The sequence below is a fragment of the Pelophylax lessonae genome (assembly GCF_965119305.1).
Source record: "Pelophylax lessonae genome assembly, chromosome: 10".
Classification (NCBI taxonomy): domain Eukaryota; kingdom Metazoa; phylum Chordata; class Amphibia; order Anura; family Ranidae; genus Pelophylax; species Pelophylax lessonae.
Genome location: NC_138777.1, coordinates 181,554,800 through 181,574,786, shown reverse-complemented (window position 1 = coordinate 181,574,786; position 19,987 = coordinate 181,554,800). Strand labels below are relative to the sequence as shown.

The 19,987-nt window shown below is 43.5% G+C and overlaps 1 protein-coding gene across 1 annotated transcript in view; it reads right to left on the bottom strand.

The window, feature by feature from the left end:
* Positions 1-17,413, bottom strand: part of B3GNT9 (UDP-GlcNAc:betaGal beta-1,3-N-acetylglucosaminyltransferase 9) — a 41,283-nt gene extending 23,870 nt beyond the window's left edge. The window contains exon 1 of the mRNA XM_082270355.1: positions 17,090-17,413. The gene's annotated coding sequence lies outside the window, so the exon portion shown is untranslated. The remainder of the gene's footprint in view (positions 1-17,089) is intronic.
* Positions 17,414-19,987: the final 2,574 nt, after the last annotated feature.

The window sequence follows — 19,987 nt, the reverse complement described above, 5'->3', positions numbered from 1 at the left end:
ATTTATTCACTTTTTCAGAGAAGGTAGCGCCATATATCAACATCACTTTTTATATAACAATAATCCATAGACTTCAAATGGCTTTTTTATGTATTGGAATGATCTAGCTATGGAAACATTTTTTTAGGTCATGTTCAACCTACACAACATCTCCAAAATACACCCCTTCTTATACGGTTATACGCAGATACTCCATAGCGCTGGTCATATTTGAGTCTATGGCTTATTGTATTTCGGAAGGAATATTTCTAGTGCTGGACCCTCATCATTGTTCTATGAAGCTTTGGCATGTCCTTGTAATTAATGAAACGCACCCTCTATGCTGAAATGGAATGTCGCGTCCCCTCCTAGCAGACAGATAGAATAGACGAATGACACACTTTGCCCCATGCTGTATTGAGAATTAATGATAATTTAGATGAGACACATCTATAAGAAGGGAGGTATCCCCACGGGGAAGGGTAGCGTTCCAGTGCCTGATGAGATGCAGACTTAGTTATGCGAAGAGGTTCCAGGACATGTGGTGCCTTACGGCTTATTATTCTGGGCTGCATTATTTCTCAATATGTGCAACTATCAATTCGCTTTTTTCAGCGAGAATGGGGGGGGGGGGGGGCAGCACCTAACGCACTGAATGTATGTAATGGCAAGGGGTGCTTAGTGTGCTGAAGGGTCCGATAAGGCTGGCTGCTGGGAGATCTATTGTCACTGGGAGATCTATTTTTTCGGGAGATCTATTGCTTGCCTGTCAGGTCTATAATTGCTACTGGAGGATCTATTGTTGCTGGGAGGAGGTCAATTGCTCTGGGAGGGATCTACTATTGGGGGAGGGGGGTCTTAATGCTGGATGCTGGGAAATCTGTTTTTTTTTTCGCTAGCAAAGGTCTGTTGTTGCTGGGGGGTATTTTTCCAGAGGGTTTATTGTTCCTGGGGGTCTATTGTTGCTGGGGGAGCGGTCTATTGTTCCTGGCTGCAGGAAATCTAATTTACTGCCTTTCTTGTTATCAGTAGCAAATTATACAACCTACTTAGCCCAACAAAATTATACTTGGTACTGGGAGAGGGGTAGGGGGTGGAACTAAGATAAGAGATGGTGTTCGGAGGTGGGTAGGAGGCCCGGGATGAAATCATCTTATTGGATTCTTTGCCAGGCATAGAGCCTGAGTGTCCCATCTTATGTTGGTTCACGTTAACTGAAATTTCAGTTTAAATCAGCTAAACACAGGTCCATCAAAAGAAAATATGTGGAAAGTCTTGGGCCTCATTTACATATGTGGGCAGGGGACACTTCAAATGGGCTGCTGAGTAATTTTTACTGTCCCCAAGACAAAAGTTAACATGGCCAGCGGCCATGGTGTGGCAAATTTTATTCATAGGTCTAAAGTATCGCTGCCAAACATGACCCACTCAAGTGAATGGAGCTACAGTCAGAGAATACACATGCAGAGAAGGACCATTTCTCTAGGTGTGGAAACAGTGATCACTCTGCAGACGTTTAACACGCCACCTGCTGAGGGGATGTGTCGGACCGCTACAAAGAGACCACTGCTTTAACACGCAGAGCAAGGTTCCCTCTCTGCAGCTGCTCCCAGGAACATACCTTTATACACAGACTGCAGCTGCTTTCTAAGCAAGACAAAATGTACGACTTTGCACCTTTTGTTTTAATGTACCTAGGACATAATTATCTGATTTAAACTAAAAGTTCATTTTGATTTTAAAACGTCTGGGGAGCTGATTTGGTTGGGACCATAAACCTGAATAAAAGCCATCTTTGCTCATGACTGTAGGAGCCTTCAGTTAGCAGGACATAGAAAACATTCCAAACAGGGGTAATGTTCTACCCCGAACAGAACATTGAAGTCTATGGGAGCCGAACAGGAAAAATCAAAAGTGCCCATTTTGAAGGCTTTTTAAACAATTGTTTTTTCAGGAGCAGGGATTTTAACCACCTCCCACCCGGGCCATAGTACATATACGGCCGGGTGGGAGTCTCGTCCTTCTGAATGGACGTTCCGGAACGTCCTTCAGAAGGAGAGAGATCGCGCCGCCCCGGGCACGCGCGGCGGCGCGATCTCGATGTGCTTGTGTCCCTAGGACACAGAGCAACAAGACTCGGCAGGAGGGCCCTGTGATTGGCCCTCCTGATCACATGACGGCTGTGACCAATCACAGCCGTCATGTAATGTCAATACAGCCGTTGTAACGGCTTCGATCTCTTCTCCTCCTGACAGATCCTGTCAGTGAGGAGAAGATCAGAGGATCGATTCTGCAGCCGGGGTGATCAGTGAGTATTTCTAATTACTCACTGATCACAGGGGGGGTCTGTGCTGGTAATCAGATGATTGATTACCAGTGCAGCCCTGGGGGGAGGGGATGCCACTAGAGCCACCAGGGATGCCCACCCATGACCACCAGGGATGCCCACCATGACCACCAGGGATGGCAAACAGGGCTCCATGACCCCCAGTGGTGCCCCCCTATCAGTGCTGCCCACCAATGCCATCTATCAGTGCTGCCCACCAGTGCCCGTTATTGCCATCTATCAGTGCCGCCCACCAGTGCCCATTATTGCCCACCAGTGCTGCCTATCAGTGCCCCCCATCAGTGCCGATCAGTGCCGCCCATCAGTGCCACCCATCAGTGCCCATCAGTGCCGCCTATCAGTGCCCATCAGTGCTGCCTATCAGTGCCCATCAGCGCTGCCTATCAGTGCCCACCAATGCTGCATATCAGTGCTATCTATCAGTGCCACATATCAGTGCCCATCAGTGCTGCATATCAGTGCTACCTATCAGTGCCCATCAGTGCTACATATCAGTGCCACCCCATCAGTGCCACCCCATCAGTGTCTCCTCATCAGTGCCTGTCAGTGCGGCGTCATCAGTGCTCATCAGTGCAGAAAAAAACTTATCTATTTACAAAATTTTATAACCTAAACAAAAAAACTTTTTTTTTTTTTCAAACTTTTCGGTCTTTTTTTATTTGTGCACCAAAAAAGAAAAAACCTGGCGGTGATCAAATACCACCAAAAGAAAGCTCTATTTGTGGGGAAAAAATGACATAAATTTGGTTTAGGTACAGTGTTGCATGACCGCGCAATTGTCATTCAAAATGCAACAGCGGTAAAAGCTGAAAATTGGTCTGGGAAGGAAGGGGGTTTAAGTGTCCAGTATTGAGGTAGTTAATTATGCCTAAAGTGAAACAATAAAAAATAAAAAATGTATTTAAATATAGTGCCTGGGAGGTCCCCTTAATGTGCCTGTAAAGTGGCACATCTGAAGCATGTATAGAACCTGCTACAGCAAAAATGACATTTCTAAAGAAAAAAGAAAGAGTCAAATCCCATTTAAAATGATTTGCGATTACAATTGCTGGCATCCGGCTATTGAAAAAATAAAGTAAAAAATGGCCAAATGCCAAAATTAAAAAAACGGCGTGGGGTTCCCTCCAGAATCCATACCAGACCCTTATCGGAGCATGCAGCTGGGCAGGTCAGGAAAGGAGAGGGGATGAGCAAACACCCCCTCCCGAACCATACCAGGCCACATGCCCTCAACCCCCCCCCCCCACCCCAAAGCACCCTGTCCCCATGTTGATGGGACAAGGCCTCTTCCCGACAACCCTGGGTTGTGGTTGTTGGGGTCTACGGGCAGGGGGCTTATCAGAATCTGGAAGCCCCCTTTAACAAGGGGGCAGCAGAATCCGCCCCCCAAGTGGATGGGTATCAGGTAACCCTACCCATTTACGAAAAAAGTGTGAAAAGTAATAATCACAGGTTTTTGAGAAATCCTTTATTAAAAAATAAAAAAAATAGCGCTCAGTGCATTACAGGGTGTTCATCAGGGTGAACACCCTGCAAATTCGGGTGTTTGGGGAATAGCTAATGCTCGGTCGGAACCATTTGCCTATCCCTAGCAGGACACAGGGGATTTGAGAGATGGGACCCCTACCACTAAAAACAGTTATTTTTAGCCATACCTATTAGTTTTAGCGCTTTGTGAATGCACTGAATTGTAGGCACGTTGTACAGTTTTTTTTCCCCAATGCTCTGCAGCATGCAGATTTGAACAGGACCTAAAGCTATTCATACACCTTAGGAGTCAGTCAGATATGCAGGCTAAAAACCGCAGCTTGACTTGAAAGTAATTTGTCATGACAGAAATATAGAAGTTGTCATTGCTGGCTTGTTTGAAGGTACAAGTTTAAATTTGTCATGTTGGCCATTCTTTCACTGCTTCATGAGTCACTGGCCTGGAATGGGGAGATGGGAAGCTTAACCTACTAAATACAGGAACCATACTGCCAGAGTGCATAATTGGTGGTTATGCTAGGCTTAAACTGAATGTTTATGTACTATTCATGGGAAAAAAGGGGTGAAAGGAGGGGGGGGGGCAAAAGGACCTGTAGGATTGCCTAATGGGAGTGGCAGTCCTTTAACGGTAAGGGCGGTCCTTACAGCCAGCTATCATTGGGCCCTAAAGAAGTGTTGGTGCACTTGATGACAATCTAAATAAACCAGCGTGCAGTATAGGGTGGTAGAAATGTAACATAGATAAGGCACATATGCGTTACCGATGGGGTATAGAAGCAGAATTGTTAAGGCACAAGTTCAGAATGGATGTGGTATGCCTAATTTATTGTTTCCAATGACTCAGTTCCTGCTTGCAGTGTGAATGATGGACGATGAGCCCTCTCGCCAGTCCCTGCATTGCAGCTGTAAGGTGTTGCTGTGGATTGGGATACTCTGGCCTCTTTCTCTCCCTAGGATGCCTCCAGATTCAAGCTGTGGGAAGCAGAGTGCGAGATTAAACTCCAGTTTTCCCGTGGCAATGGTGCAGTGCAATCACTGTAGACTGTGTTGCACAGCACAGCAAGGGCGTCCCCTCCTGGTCCTCTGCTTGATCCGACGAGTTAGGCCTTGCAGCAGTCAGCAGCTGCAGATGTGTACTTCCCAAGTCCTGTGGTGCCATGAAAGTGAAGTTTCCTGGGCAGTTCAGTAAAAGCCATATTACCACTCCCCCTGCTCTGCAGTGCCTCTTGGGAACTGTAGTGTAAAGAGTCTATTGGCCCTTTTGTATGGCTGCCAATCAAACTCCCATGGTTCTCAGTGCTCTGCATAGGACTCCATGGGCTTGCTTGGCTGTGGCCCTCCCTCTGCTGGCTAGAGGGGGTAGTGCAGCATAATATCTGCATCACAGCAAAGAGTGTAGCACCAAAGAACATTGTCTACTTCTCCATGTAGGTGTACCCAGGACCTGGCTACACATCTTATACTTACCTGCTCTATGCAATGGTATTATACAGAGCTTTTGGCTCCTGCTCTTCTCCATGTGCCACCATAGGAAGCTGTTGCCTCTCTGTCCTGTGAATGCAGGGAGAGAGGAGAGAGCTGCTACAGATGGGCACAGCACTGGATCGAATGAGATAAGTATTTAGGAGGGGTGGGGAGGTGATACAAATAGTGGGACATTTCTTATCCTAATGCAGGGAATGTATTAGGGTAAAAAATGTAATGCCTTTACAACCACTGTAAAGTTTCTGAGCCTACAGGCTCAAAGTATAGGAATCTGCCCCTAAGTATGGAACAGTTGAATGCAGATCTGAATGGGAGTGCTGGCTGTAGATCAGAGGCATAACTAGAACCTTCAGGGCCCCGGTGCAAGAAACCATGAAGGGCCCCCCGGACCCCTTCCCTTCAAGCCTGGGGTTCTTCCCACTGATCCTGGGGCCCTTTACTCTCATTGTGGGGCCCTTTATTACGATCCCGCAGCGGGACCCTTTCACAAGTTCTGCAGTGGGCCCCCTTCCTGCCATCTTGGGGCCTCCCCACGGTGGTGGAATGCCAGGGCCGGTCGCAAGTGTGACCTTACATACAGAGGAACTGATTTAGCATACAGAGGAACCAATCACCTCCATTTTCCTCCTGCAGCTACAGGAGGAAAAAGGAGGACAGTGATTTCTCTACATGCTGCCCCCTTGCCCCCTCCTATCCAGGTGTACAGGGGAGCCGCACAGGCCCCCTGGAGCATGGGGCCCGGTTGCAATTGCAACCCCTGCAACCCCTGTAGTTACGCCCCTGCTGTAGATTTAAACACAGAGGCTTGCTGTAGCCAGTCTTAATTTTGTTGACTAAAATATTTTCAATGACTAAATTAACACAAGTTTAGTCGACTAAAATATGACTAAAACTAAAACAATTTGAGATGACTAACATACAACTAAAACTAAAATGGCATTTTAGTCATAAGACTAAAATATGACAAACTAAATCGAAAATTGACATAAAAATTAACACTACTCTGCAGGCCATTTCTAAATTGGCAACACAATTCCATCTAACGCCTGTAATAATAGCACATTAAAGTTTAAACACGTATTGCACTGTTGCATAAGTAAGCTTCTACTAAGCTGCTGAAAGAGAAAAAAAAATAAGAAAAAGGCTTTTCTTATATTTTTTCTTAATAATTAATGTTGGTAATATATTCAAGTAATATGTGCAATGACATTACAGCCAGTAGAGTTTACAGTTGTTTTTTTTTTTTGTATTTTAAAATTGCACTTCTGTTTATTAAAAAGCTTATGAAACGTGTTTTTATTTATAAAGTTGTTATATATCACGGATAAATCTGTGTCTGTAGTGCATGTTCAAACCTCAATACCATAAATAATAACATATCATTAGATTTTTACTCCAGGAGTGTATCATTTGTTTGGCAATTCTAGAGAAATGTTTAAATAATGCATTACAATTACCTAAACCCATTCAATTTGTAGTTTACTAAAATGTATGAGATTTTAGTCTACTACAATGTACTGAAGATTTAAGTCGACTAAAATATGACTAAAACGAAAACAATTAAAATGACTAAAATATGACTAAAACTAAAATAGCATTTTAGTCAAAAGACTAAAATATGACTAAAACTAAAATGGCATTTTAGTAAAAAGACTATGACTAAAACTAAAGCAAAATGTCCTGCCAAAATTACCACTGGCTGTAGCCTGATAAAAGCTAGTTACAAGTCCAAGCCACCTTAAGTGTCCCCTCCTAATGCAAAGACACAAAAGCTTCTCTTTACCCAAACTACACACTGCAGAGGGTAAAATATGTAGGAATATTTGGGATATACAGTAAAACCTTGGATTGCAAGCATAATTCGTTCCGGAAACATGCTTGTAATCCAAAGCACTCTTATATCAAAGCAAATTTCCCCATAAGAAATAATGGAAACTCAGATGATTCGTTCCACAACCATTTATTCATAAATCCTTCAGTTTATAGTCCTTATACAAAGATTATAGCATTGGGATAGGTTGAGTAACCATAAAATGTCCATCCACAAATAGCCGCTTCCATAAGGGGATTAGAAGCAAAATCCAGCAGGAGCTACAGGGTTTTAAAGAGAAGAGAGGCGCCTCTAAGTGTAGCAATATTGTTACATTTAATGAAGGTACAACATTTAGCAACTCACATGGTTGATGATTGGAACAGGCACATCTAAGTATGCAGGCATCCGGGGTAAAGCTGTCCACATAGACCATCTTCTGCACCGCCGGCTGCCAGTCTGTAATCCTGAGCGGGAAGACCACCCTGCAGTAAAGCGATCTGAAAGCGAGGGGCAGCATGGAAGGAATGACGTTGATGGCAGTGCGGAGGATGGTCTATGTGGACAGCTTTACCCCGGATGCCTGCATACTTAGATGTGCCTGTTTTAATCATCAACTATGTGAGTTGCTAAATGTTAAACCTTCATTAAATGTAACCATATTGCTACACTTAGAGGCGCCTCTCTTCTCTTTTATTCTTAGCTGCGACTTGAGACTACTTGTATATCAAGACATCGCTTGTATATCAAGTCAAAATTTATTTGAAAATTTTGCTTGTCTTGCAAAGCTCTCTTAAACCAAGTTACTCTCAAACCAAGGTTTTACTGTACTGTATGAGAACCATTTTAAAAATAGTGCTTCCATATAGAAATAATAAAAAGGTTTATTTTCCAATACATATGTTTTATATGTTGTTCCTCTATGTAGCTAAAAAGGCGAATGTCCATGTAACTAATTTATTACAATGAGCTCATTGCCCTGATCTTCATCTTCTTCATCAATTAGTGTTTGTTTACTTGGCTCTGTTTTTAAATCTGTCTACCAGATCTGCTTTCACAATCAACATGACTCACAGATCAACAGGATTAAAGTTATTTTGTATAAATGAGCACAAGGATTGCCTTTGTGGGGAGCTAGGCAAGGCAGGCCTTTGCTTAGAGGGCAAATTCTACAGAAAATTGGTTAAAGGGGTGGCAACAAGCTTCCACATTCATGACCTGTGGCAATGTTGTCCCTGTGTTTCCTTATTCTGTCCGCCTATAGACATTTGTGACTAAATTTAGCAAAATAACTTTATGCGGTGGATGCTGAGAGGAGTCGGAAGGCTCTTGTTTATGGTGTGTACAGTTGGCCCCCAACAGCCCATTCTAGTACTAGTTTTTACCAACGTAATCACACGACATAGGTAGGGGGTGAAGTCCTTCCATGTTTCTGTTCTTCCATTTCCCAACCCTCCCTCTTTCCCCATATTAGCACCCCTTTATTTATGTATTTATTTCCAAATTTAAAAACCACATTTTTTTTTTTCTTTCTTCTTTGGTATGGTTCCCATGACTTTTTGGGTATTCTTCGTCCTCCTGGGAAGGTGCTGAATACTGTAGGGTATGGCAATGATGTGGTGTCCTTCCCTACTGCAATCTCCTATGTAGGGATTTTTGTCTCAGTGACTAGTTGCAGGTACTCCCCTCTTCCCAGTATCAGAGAAACCGGTCAACCTTTATGTTGCCCGATTAATCTAACAAACCGCGCTAAATATAAATATAAAGTGATAGGTGCCAATAAAAAAATTAAAAAACCCAATAAATAATCCCATTAAAGTTTCATATAGCAAAATTATTGTGCATAAGTGCTAAAAAAAATACCATCCAATGGACAATTAATAGATGGTAAAACCTTGGGTATTGTCCGTGGCAACACAGCCCTGTTTGAAAATGAAATAATTGAAATGAAGTCCATAAACCCAGTGTATTCACACGTGTACACTCTTGTGAATCACTTTTCAAGAACAATCTTCCGTGAAAAAGTGTCAAATTTGATTTGCCTGGAATGGATCCACCACCAGAAAGAATGCCTACTCACCAAAGGTAAGTGTATATCTTGTATAATATGGTAACAAGGACCCTCGGATCACATAACAGGTACTCTACCGAAAACCTCAGCAATAAGATCACATTTGAATAGATGTACTGGGACACTAGTATCTCCTCACATATCTCCTCGATACCTCACATTCAGAAGGACAAGAATAGAAAAGCCTCCATAGTGTGATAAAGTATTATTTTTTAAAAGATTGTGAAGTTAGAAACTTACATTGTGCAGATAATGAAGTGATTTGATAAAAAGACAAGCAGGGACGCTGATTGTGGTCCACCTGCGTTCCAAAAGGCGAAAATGATGTGTCACGTATCCCCGTGAACCCTATGCGTTTTGTCAGAAGCATCTGACATCAGGGGTCGTATTTTTCAGTTTTTTATAGGTGCCTGTATCCCTGAGTCTAAACACTGGCTGAAAAGTATTATAAACATTTTTTTGTAATCATAATGCACTGCCTGGCTTTTGAACTTGAACACTTGCCTGTCCTGGAGTCCAGCGATGTCGGCACCGCAGCCGATGTTTCCATCGGCTGTCAGGTGCTGCCGCCGTCATTGCCGGTAAGGGAACCCGGCAGTGAAGACTTGCGGCTTAACAGACGGGTCCCTACTGCACATGCGCGAAGCGTGCTGTGCATTCGGATTGGCTCGGCGATGGGGGGAGGAGGGGGCCAAACTTCCGAGGGACAGCGCCGCGGTGCCCTCTCCTGGAAGTGGGAAAGGGTACCTGTCAAAAACAGGTACCCATTCCCCCCTCTCCCCTGAAAGGTGCCAAATGTGGCACCGGAGGGGGGGGGGAGGAAGCAATTGAGCGGAAGTTCCACTTTATGGGTGGAACTCTGCTTTAGGTCAGCTGGCTTAGAATGGCCATTACAGTGGTTGTAAAGTCACTTTCTGTAATTACTAGAATCCCCTCTGTTATATGCAGCTATGTTGCACAGTGTCTTTGTTTAAAAAAAATTATGCAGCGCTATGCCTCAGAGCTACATGAGGTGCCATGTTGAACTTCCAGTGACCAGTATGAGAGAGTGAGAGCGATGCCACCAAATTTAACACACCTGCTCCCCATTCACACCTGAGACCTTGTAACACTAACATGAGTCACATGACACCAGGGAGGTAAAATGGCTAATTGGGCCCAGTTTTGGAATTTTCACTTAGGGGTGTACTCACTTTTGTTGCCAGCGGTTTAGACATTAATTGCTGTGTGTTGAGTTCTTTTGAGGGGACAGCAAATTTACACTGTTAGTGCCGGTTCACACTACGTCGCTCCGACTTCGGGGGCGACCTGTGAAGTCGCGTGCAGCGCGTCTTCGGCGCGACTTGCACGGACTTCATAAAATGAATGTCTATGCAAGTCGCCTCCAGGTCACCCCGAAGTAATACAGGACCCTTTTTCTAAGTCAGAGCGACTTGTGTCGCTCCTATTAGAACGGCTCCTGTACCGCACAATGGGAGCGTGACGGACCGCGACTTGTCAGGCTGACAAGTCACGGTCCAAGTCGGACTAGTGTGAATGCGGTCTCATACAAGCTGACATGTTCCCGACATGTTTCGCGGGCACTGGGGGTCCGCTTCTTTAGGGGTGTAAAGCACATTAAATAGCCTGTGTGATACAACAACAGCAATCATTAATATATATACATACATAGGCATTAATGCATGCAAGTGTGGAACACCCAAATGCACCCAGAGCATCCACCGTTTGGGTGTTCCACACTTGCATGCATTAATGCCTATGTATGTATATATATTAATGATTGCTGTTGTTGTATCACACAGGCTATTTAAGGCTTATCTTGTGCATAATGTGCTTTACACCCCTGAAGAAGCGGACCCCCAGTGTCCGCGAAACATGTCGGGATTTGTCTGATGCTCCTCATTGGACTTGATCAATTGTATATCATTGCCTTATGCCTATATGTTCTTCACACATCCAGTCTTCTATATATGTTAGTTGTTATGTCAAATGAATACATTTTTTTGTATTGTTTACCTTGTTTTTAACATGTATCAATAAATATTTTCATGGTTTTATAAATATAGCTTTTCATTTTCTCTACCCGGTACCTACAAAATCCCACCAGCCCTCAACATTTTTCTGACTGCTCTTTCCCTTCAATCCTTGATTTCTTTTTCCCTCCACTTCCCCCTTCCTCATCTTTCCCCACCCCTTTTTCCCCCCTTTTTTCTTTCCTTTTCCCCCCCTTCTTTTGTGTTTCCCTTTTTACCTTTCTCCCTTGTCTTCCCTTCCTATTTTTTTTTTTTTCCCCTCTTCTGTTCTTCTATATTTTTTTTCTCTTTCTCTTCTATACAGGTCAATGCCTTTACACCTTAGGCCCCTGCCTTGGATATACTTTGGGAATACTTCCCATTTTTTATAGTATGCATTTTTTTTTTGGGAATTTCATATAAAAAAATGTGAAAAATATTGTTATTTTTGCAAAATTGACGCTCTTTTTTGTTTATAGCGCAAAAAGTAAAAATCGCACAGGTGATCAAATACCACCAAAAGAAAGCTCTGTTTGTGGAAAAAAAGGACGTCAAATTCGTTTAGGTACAGCGTCGCATGACCGGGCAATTGTCCGTTAAAGTCACGCAGTGCCGAATCGCAAAAAAAACCCTGGTCAGGAAGGGGGTAAAATCTTCCGGGGCTTAAGTGGTTAAAAATGTTCCTAAAAGACAATAAAGTGGTAAACCCAGTAAAACCCCCCAAAAAAACAACTTTTCCCCTGCAAAGCAATTTTATAATGTGCTAGCATGCATCGCATACTAAGTAAGTGTGAAACATACCTTAAAACAAAGCCCTCCATTCACAGGGCTTCCATCTTCACCTGGTCTTCCTTCTGGGTTTGCGGGCTCTGTTCCTTTGAATGGACAAATCGCGATGACCTTACTCCCAAACATTCTCGCGGGAGTCACTGTTTATGGCACAGGGCTCTGAAGAAACAGCACGGGTATGCGCTTCCTTTAGAGCGCATGCGCAGGTGACGTCACCGACAGCTTCACAAGTAAATATCTCCTAAACAGTGCATGTTTGGAAGATATTTACAGTACCTTTAGGTAAGACTTATTATAGGCTTACCAGTAGGTTAAACATAAGTAAAGGACTTCCACTTTAATAGAATTTGCTGCTAAGCTAGGGTTTCGCGAATATCAAACATTAGTCGTTGAACACGCCAATCATGCAGATTCACTGATTCCAAGTTATAAGGCTATGGACTAATTCATAACAAATTTAAAAAAAGAAAGTAAGAATATTTAGTGGATTTGTTTTCCATGGCAGACATCTTGTATAATATTTCCATGAATTAATGGTATTATTTCTATTGGCAGAAGCCCCTTTTTCATCTTACCGTTCATCCGTCCAACTTTTATGACTTAGCCGAATAGCAGCCAAAGTAAATTGTATTAGCTTTTCAAAAAATCCAAGAGGAGCTTCACAGAAAAACGAATACAGTACATGGTTATTTTATTCACAGCCTGCATGATGTTCTAAATTCTTTAAGATTAACTCCCCTTTTGTGGGGAAGAAAAATAGCAAATAAAGCAAAAATAATATAGCCTGTACAATTGTGACACAAGTCACATTGTAATTGAATGTTATTCAAAAAACTTTTCTTCTTCAACCTGTAGCTGCTGTAATTTTCTCAAAATGAAATGCAATATGGCTACCTGGAGGGGTTCTGTACACAGAATGCATACTAAATGTCCCCAAAAACATCATTTCCTGCTTGTATGATTGACTCCCTGATTTTCCCAGAAGTCAGATTTCAGGCATCCCCTGCAAAAAAATTTCATCTTTGGTGAAATACAATAGGAGCATGTCTAAAGGGATGCAGGCACAGCAGATTTCCTCATTATTGCCCTGCAGGTGCACAGCTGATTGGTAATTATGAAACCACTCCCATTTTTTTTTTAAGAAGAGGTTGCAGAATAGAGTTAAGGCACATCAGGAAAAAATGAGACAGTACAATCTGACAACAACATCATAAACATAGTTTCGTCAAAAAGGTTACATTAGTTGGAGGATGAACAATGTCAACTGGACCAGAAAGGTGGAGTCAAACCCCTCCTTTGTGCACTGGTCCAAATTATGTGGTGGAGGGGGGATTATGGTGTGGGGTTGTTTTTCCGAGGTCGGGCTTGGCCCCTTAGTTCTATTGATGGGAACTCTTAAGGTATCAGCATACCAAGACATTTTGGACAATTTCATGCTCCCAACTTTGTAGGAACAGTTTGGGGATGACCCCTTTCCTGTTCCAACATGACTGCGCTCCAGTGCACAAAGCAAGGTCCATAAAGATATGGATAAGTGAGTTTGGGGTGGAGGAACTTGACTGTCCTGACCTCAACCCGACAGGAAACCTTTGGGATGAAGTAGAGCGGAGACTGCGCAATTGCAGTGCATTGAGTTCTTGTGATTGGCCAAAGCATGCACCTGACCTGTATGCTTTGGCGAGTCACAGCACAATGTCCTGTAAGAGTCATGATTGGACAAAGGCAGGGTGCCTTTAGCCAATCATTGCTCAGGGGCTAAGTCCATGCCCCGCACTATATAAAGCCCCGTATACACGTACCGATTGTCGGCCGTAATTATTCGGCCGACGACTGATCGGCCGATTGTAGGCTTGTTAGTATGATGCTTCCGACAGCCTACAGCGCATTTTCGGCCGAACAGAATCTGTCGTGCAGGCATTAAAATTTTTGTTGGCCAACACCAGAATGGCCGATTGTTCGCCAGTCAGTACAGATTTCGGCCAAAAGACAGCAGATTAGCAAGACTGGGCATGCTCAGAAAAGAAAAAAGACAAGGAAAGTTAACCATCACATGACATCACTTCTGCAGTCGGCTGTTGTTGGCCGACAAAATTTGTGTGCAGTCTTTTGCAGTTTTCAACAGACAGGACAGCACCGGACAAAAGATGGCCGATCGTTCGGCCGACGATCGGTACGTGTGTACGGGGCTTTAGGCTGCTGCTTACACGGCAGCCCTGTGTAGATCAGTCAGTGTAGTATATATATATATATTTATATACATATATATATATATCAACTAGTGCAGTGTATATATCAACCAGTGCAGTATATATATATATATATAGTTACATAGTTAGTCAGGTTGAAAAAAGACACAAGTCCATCTGGCTCAACCAATTAAAAAAATAAATAAATAAATAAACACCAATAATGAAAACCCAACCATACAATGCCATATACACAATCCTATATATCAGCCAAGTCCAGTGTACAGTATATATTTAAAGGAAATTTTCATTTTTATTGTTTCACTTTAATCTTCATTAAAATCACTGCTCCTTTAGAAACCATTGTTTTAAATTTTTTTTTTTTTATTGGTACACGGGTCCCCATCCACTTTTTTTGTGCAATAACTTGCATTTAGGCCTTTAAAATTAGGACTTTTGATTTTCTTCAGGTTTCGAGTCCCATAGACTTTTCAATGTAATCTCTGTGATCAGAGGAGGGGGATTGTGTCTGTACTGTATCACAAAATGTTATTATGAAAAATAAAATTCTGTATGCTGATATCGAAGAGCTGATTTATGAAAGACAAATTGGAGTGACGAGCGGAAGCTGCACAAAGCTGCCAATCAGAAGGCAGCTGTCTTTCCCAGGGCAGATTATCACTTAACCACTTCTGGTCCGGAAGGTTTTCCCCCTTAATGACCAGGCTATTTTGTGTGATTCAGCACTGCGTTACTTTAACGGACAATTGCGCGGTCGTGCGATGCTGTACCCAAATAAACTTGATGTTCTTTTTTTCCCACAAATAGAGATTTCTTTTGGTGGTATTTGATCACCTTTGTGATTTTTATTTTTTGCGCTATAAACAAAAAAGGAGCGACAATTTAAAAAAAAAAAAAAAACCAACAATATTTTTTACTTTCTGCTATTTAACATTCCCAATAAAAAAAAAAAATTAAAAATCAAAATGTTTTCATCATTTTAGGCCAATTTGTATTCTGCTACATATTTTTAGTAAAAAAAAAATCCCACTAAATGTAAATTGATTTGTTTGCGTCTGCAAACTAGGGAAAAAGATTTATGTCATTTTAATTTATTTATTTATTTATATTAGTAATGGCGGCGATCTGCGATTTTTAGCAGGACTGCGACATTGCGGCAGACAGTTTTTAGACCCCTAACTGACATTTTTTACACTTTTGGGGGGGGCCAGTGACTATTACTAATCAGTGCTAAAAATATGCACTGTTACTGTACTAATGACACTGACAGGGAAGGGGTTAACATCAGGGGAGATCAAAGGGTTAAATGTGTCTCCAGGAGGTGCATTCTAACTGTGTGGGGGATGGGCTTGCTGGATGAACACAGAGACCTGTGTTCCTGAATAATAGGAACACAGGATCCCTGTGTTCATTACGACAAAACAGCGGTCTGCCGTGTTTACATTGGCAGACCGCTGTTCTGTCTCCATGGGGAGCGATCGTGGGTGTCCGGCGGACATCGCAACCACTGGACTCACTGATTGGCTCCCCTTATGGCCAATTATGGCCCACTACTGTAGCTGTCCCACTAAATGACGTACAGGTACATCTTTTCATGGGACAGAGCCAACCTGCTGCAGTATAAGTACAGCAGCTGGCCAATCAGCACGTGCGCGCCCCCACTACTGTAGCTGTCCCGCTAAATGACGTACAAGTATGCCTTGCCTTGCCATCCTATGCTATGGGGTGTGTGTTTCTATTGATGCACACAGTGTAGGGAAATACAGCTTTAGTCCCGGCATGCAAGGGTGGCTCTATAAGACGCTGCAAGAGAAAGGAGCCGCCCTGAAACAGGAAACTTAAAGCGGAGTTCCACCTAAATCCAAAAAAATACATAAAAATACCCCCGGGACAGTCAGGGCTAGTGCATTCCACAATGGATAGCTCTGAACTGTCCTGGGTTGCACTTACCTGCAAGAAGAAATACTTACCTTGAAAATGTATTGTCCAGCGCTGCCATCTTAGGTGTGGGCAGCTTGAAGCCAGCGCGATCCTCTTCTGCGTCCTCTTCCGTCCTCTTCGGTCCCACAATGCACTGCACCGGCCCCGCCTTCACTTCTGGGGCTGCAGCGTCATCCCTGCACAGCTTCTGGGCATGCCCAGAAGCTGTTTAGCAAGGTATGACGGCGCCTGCACCGGAACTGACGTCGGGGCCGGTGCAGTCGCATTGATTCCTGGGAGCGATGACGTTCAGCTTCCAGGAATCATTGCAAGCAAGGAAGTTACGACTCGCCGTGGCCGACGAGGGAGGAAGAGAAAGTAAGGTAAGTATATTATCTTCTAAAACAAGGTAAGTAAAAAAAAAAAATTGCGATTAGCTATTTTTTTTTCAGGTGACCCGGAGCAAGAAGATGGACCGAACTTCAATTTTAGGGTGGAACTCCGCTTTAAGGCAGTAGTCATGGCTCCAGCTTAAACTAGATCACAGGCAAGGATTAAGGGCCAGTTCGCAATATGCGTTCGTGTGTGGTGCATGACTGCAAATCGCACCAGAACCCAGAAAAAGTAATGCATGCACGGCTTTGAAATAACACGCCACACCAAATGGCATGGTACTGCAGTAACATGGGATTAGATGCCTGCATACGCAAAGAGTTTGCAATCTGTGTTTGGGGTGCCAATAACACTTAATTGGCACTCGCATGCAGGTCGCAAGAACAGTGCATTGGAAAGTAGTATGGGAAACGCCCACAGAACACACCTTTCCTGCCCCACGTTGGGTTTATCATCACTTTAAGCACCAGGTGTTTAGCTCTGAATAAATGATCGGGGTCAGGTCTGGTCTATAATATTTGCACATATTGCTTTATGGGCTGACAGTTCAGAAGCAGAAATATACACATTGGAGATACAATGACTTACCCTCTCAAAGTTTTGCAGTTCAGAATTGCTAGGTGCACATGGGAGTGTGGCTAGATCCTCCAGGATTTCTCATACACAAGGTCCAGGCTTGTCCGTGATGTGGCAGAAATCATGAATCTCTATACTCTGAACACATCTGGAGCAGCCAGCCACAACCGCTGGATCCCCCACGGAAGAGCTGGTAACCAGCCAGACTGGGCATGTCATAGGAGTGAGATGTCAGAGAGGGGAAGGGGCAGATCCTCCATTGTTACTCTGCAGCAGGGTCTTGTTCTCGGGGTCTCTGCTGTTCTTTGTGTGTGAGCGTTTTGCTACTGACTGCCAAATAAGCACATCTGGAGTTGTTTCAGCATGTGCATTCTTTTTGACTCTCCTCCTAAATAAAATATGAGCTTAAGCCAGGCAGCCAGAGGCAGGACAGGACTTGCATGGTCTGGATACATAGCGATCCAACACATACACTATATGTATTGTGGCATCTCATGTGTCTTCCTTTTGTACTATTTTTGTTCTGATAACCTTGATTAATCCAATAACAACAATAGGGAGCTAGTCCACTCTGAATCAGATCCACTGTATGTTTCAATTTAGTTTCAATAAAAAATGTATTAACATTTTACAGAGTTGTGTCACCGTATTGTAGGTGTACTTTTACATAACGAAGGAGTAATCAATTTGTCTCATCAACACAATAGATATCCCGAATAACTACAGTCTGATTATGGTAGTGCCATCCCCCGCCCAGACACCCCATCTGAGAGCATACTAGAGATCGACCGATTATCGGCAACACCGATATATCGGGGGCCGATATGCATTTTCCCCGATATATCGGAATCGGCCCCTGAGGTTACCGATATTGCCGATATTTAGAGAAAGTGCTTGTCCTGGGGTGATGCCTGCAGCTAGAGCAGTGTTTCTCAACTAAGGTCCTCAGGGCACACTAACAGGCCAGGTTTGCAAGAAAACTGAAATACATCACAGGTGATATAATTTGCTGCTCAGTGATTGCAGTATTCTAGTCTGCATCTCCCCAAGGTAATACTTAAAATCTGGCCTGTTAGTGTGCCCTGAGGACTAGAGTTGAGAAACACTGAGCTAGAGGCATCACCCTGGTACCGGTGTCCATAGCCGAGGGTTCGGCTGACTTGTAATGACAACCGATGCGGCTGAGAAGCCGCTCGGCTGTCATTACAAGTAGCGGGAGGGGACGTTCCCCCCCCTCCCGCCGCCTTCCACGGCTCACCCGGGTCTCCCGTCCCACTGGGAGACCCGGGCAACCTACCGCCACCGCCGAAGAGAAGACCTGATGTGGCATGAAGATGTGTCCCCGTGAAAGCCGGTATCCCTGCCGCAAGTGCGCATTAAATGCGCAGCAAATGTAAAAAACCCGGAAGTGATGTCATGACATCACTTCCGGGTAAAAACAAACACAAAGAAAGGGCGCACCAGCCTAGCGCATTATCCTCAGCAGGCTTTTTAATTACAAAAGTTAAAATCAACTACTCACAAACATGCGTGATAAATCAGCATATCAATTCCAAAGAACAGCTTCAAATGGAAAAGTCCAATGTCTCATGTAGACGTAGGCTAACGCGTTTCGCCTTCCTGAGGCTCTGAGGAAGAGGTTTGACCTCAAAACGCGTTAGCCTCCGTCTACATGAGACATTGGACTTTTCCATTTGAAGCTGTTCTTTGGAATTGATATGCTGATTTATCACGCATATTTGTGAGTAGTTGATTTTAACTTCTGTCATAAAAAAAGCCTGCTGAGGATAATGCACTAGGCTGGTGCGCCCTTTCTTTGTGTTTGTTTTTACAGTGTTTTTTACTACCCCGGTCGTAGAGGGCAGCAAGGCTTAGCCATACGGGATGGCAAGTGTGGGTTCCTAGATTCAAACAGCCTGAGGACCCGGTTCTGAGCGCAGGAGCAGGGTGCTAAGCATCAATTTTTGTTTCTGGATCACTTCCGGGTACTCTGAGTACCTTTAGAAAAAACATTTTTTTTACATGTCTGAAAATATCGGCCGAAACCGATGACCAAAATATCGGTATGGGCATTAAAAGAACGATATCGGTCGATCACTAGAGCATACTGTGTCATAAGACAGGAGACCTCACCACCACCACCTTGACTTCTCATTTCAGTACATCAATGTAGGATCATCCAAAAAAAAAAAAAAAAATACAATAAAAATATACATAGAACTATATGTGAAGACTTCAACAAACATCTGATATGTCTGGAGCTTTCATGCAATCAGCATTATCTCTTTTCGTATTGCAATAGGTGAACACACCAACCATACATAACAAGAAAGGGTAAAAAAAGAATAAAACAATAACAAACAAACTTGAGTCGGATTGTAGCTAAGTCATACTCGAATTATTACATTTGATTTCCAGTACTAGTATATTTGTCATACCATTCTTGACTGCTGAGAAGCATAGGCTCATTTATGACCAACTAATAAACCAATAGCTTGCCCTCCAAAAAGACACAGAAGCTGGTTAAGTTTGAAATAAGGCAAGGCCACAGCTTTGTTGAACTTTGCAAAAGTAACAACTTTCCAGATGTAGCACCCTCCTAGATAGGTGCTAGGCAGGGAGAATAGTTTGCTCTGCCTGCTTAATTGGGGAGTAGCAGGTAAATCATAGCTTGCTCCATCTGCTTATCAGGGGAGCCTGATCAGTTAGGCCTGTTACATGTGATCAGGGTGTGATTCATCTGGGCTGAGGGACTGTCCCCACTGCATCCAATAGGGGAGCCTGTTGGACAGTGGAGGAAACCCAACCAGTGACACGCAGACTTTTGTAACTATCCTAGTGGGTTGGCACAAACAGTGGTGCATCCTGGGATATGTTATAAAAGCCAAGGGCACATGTGACAGGGTGTCT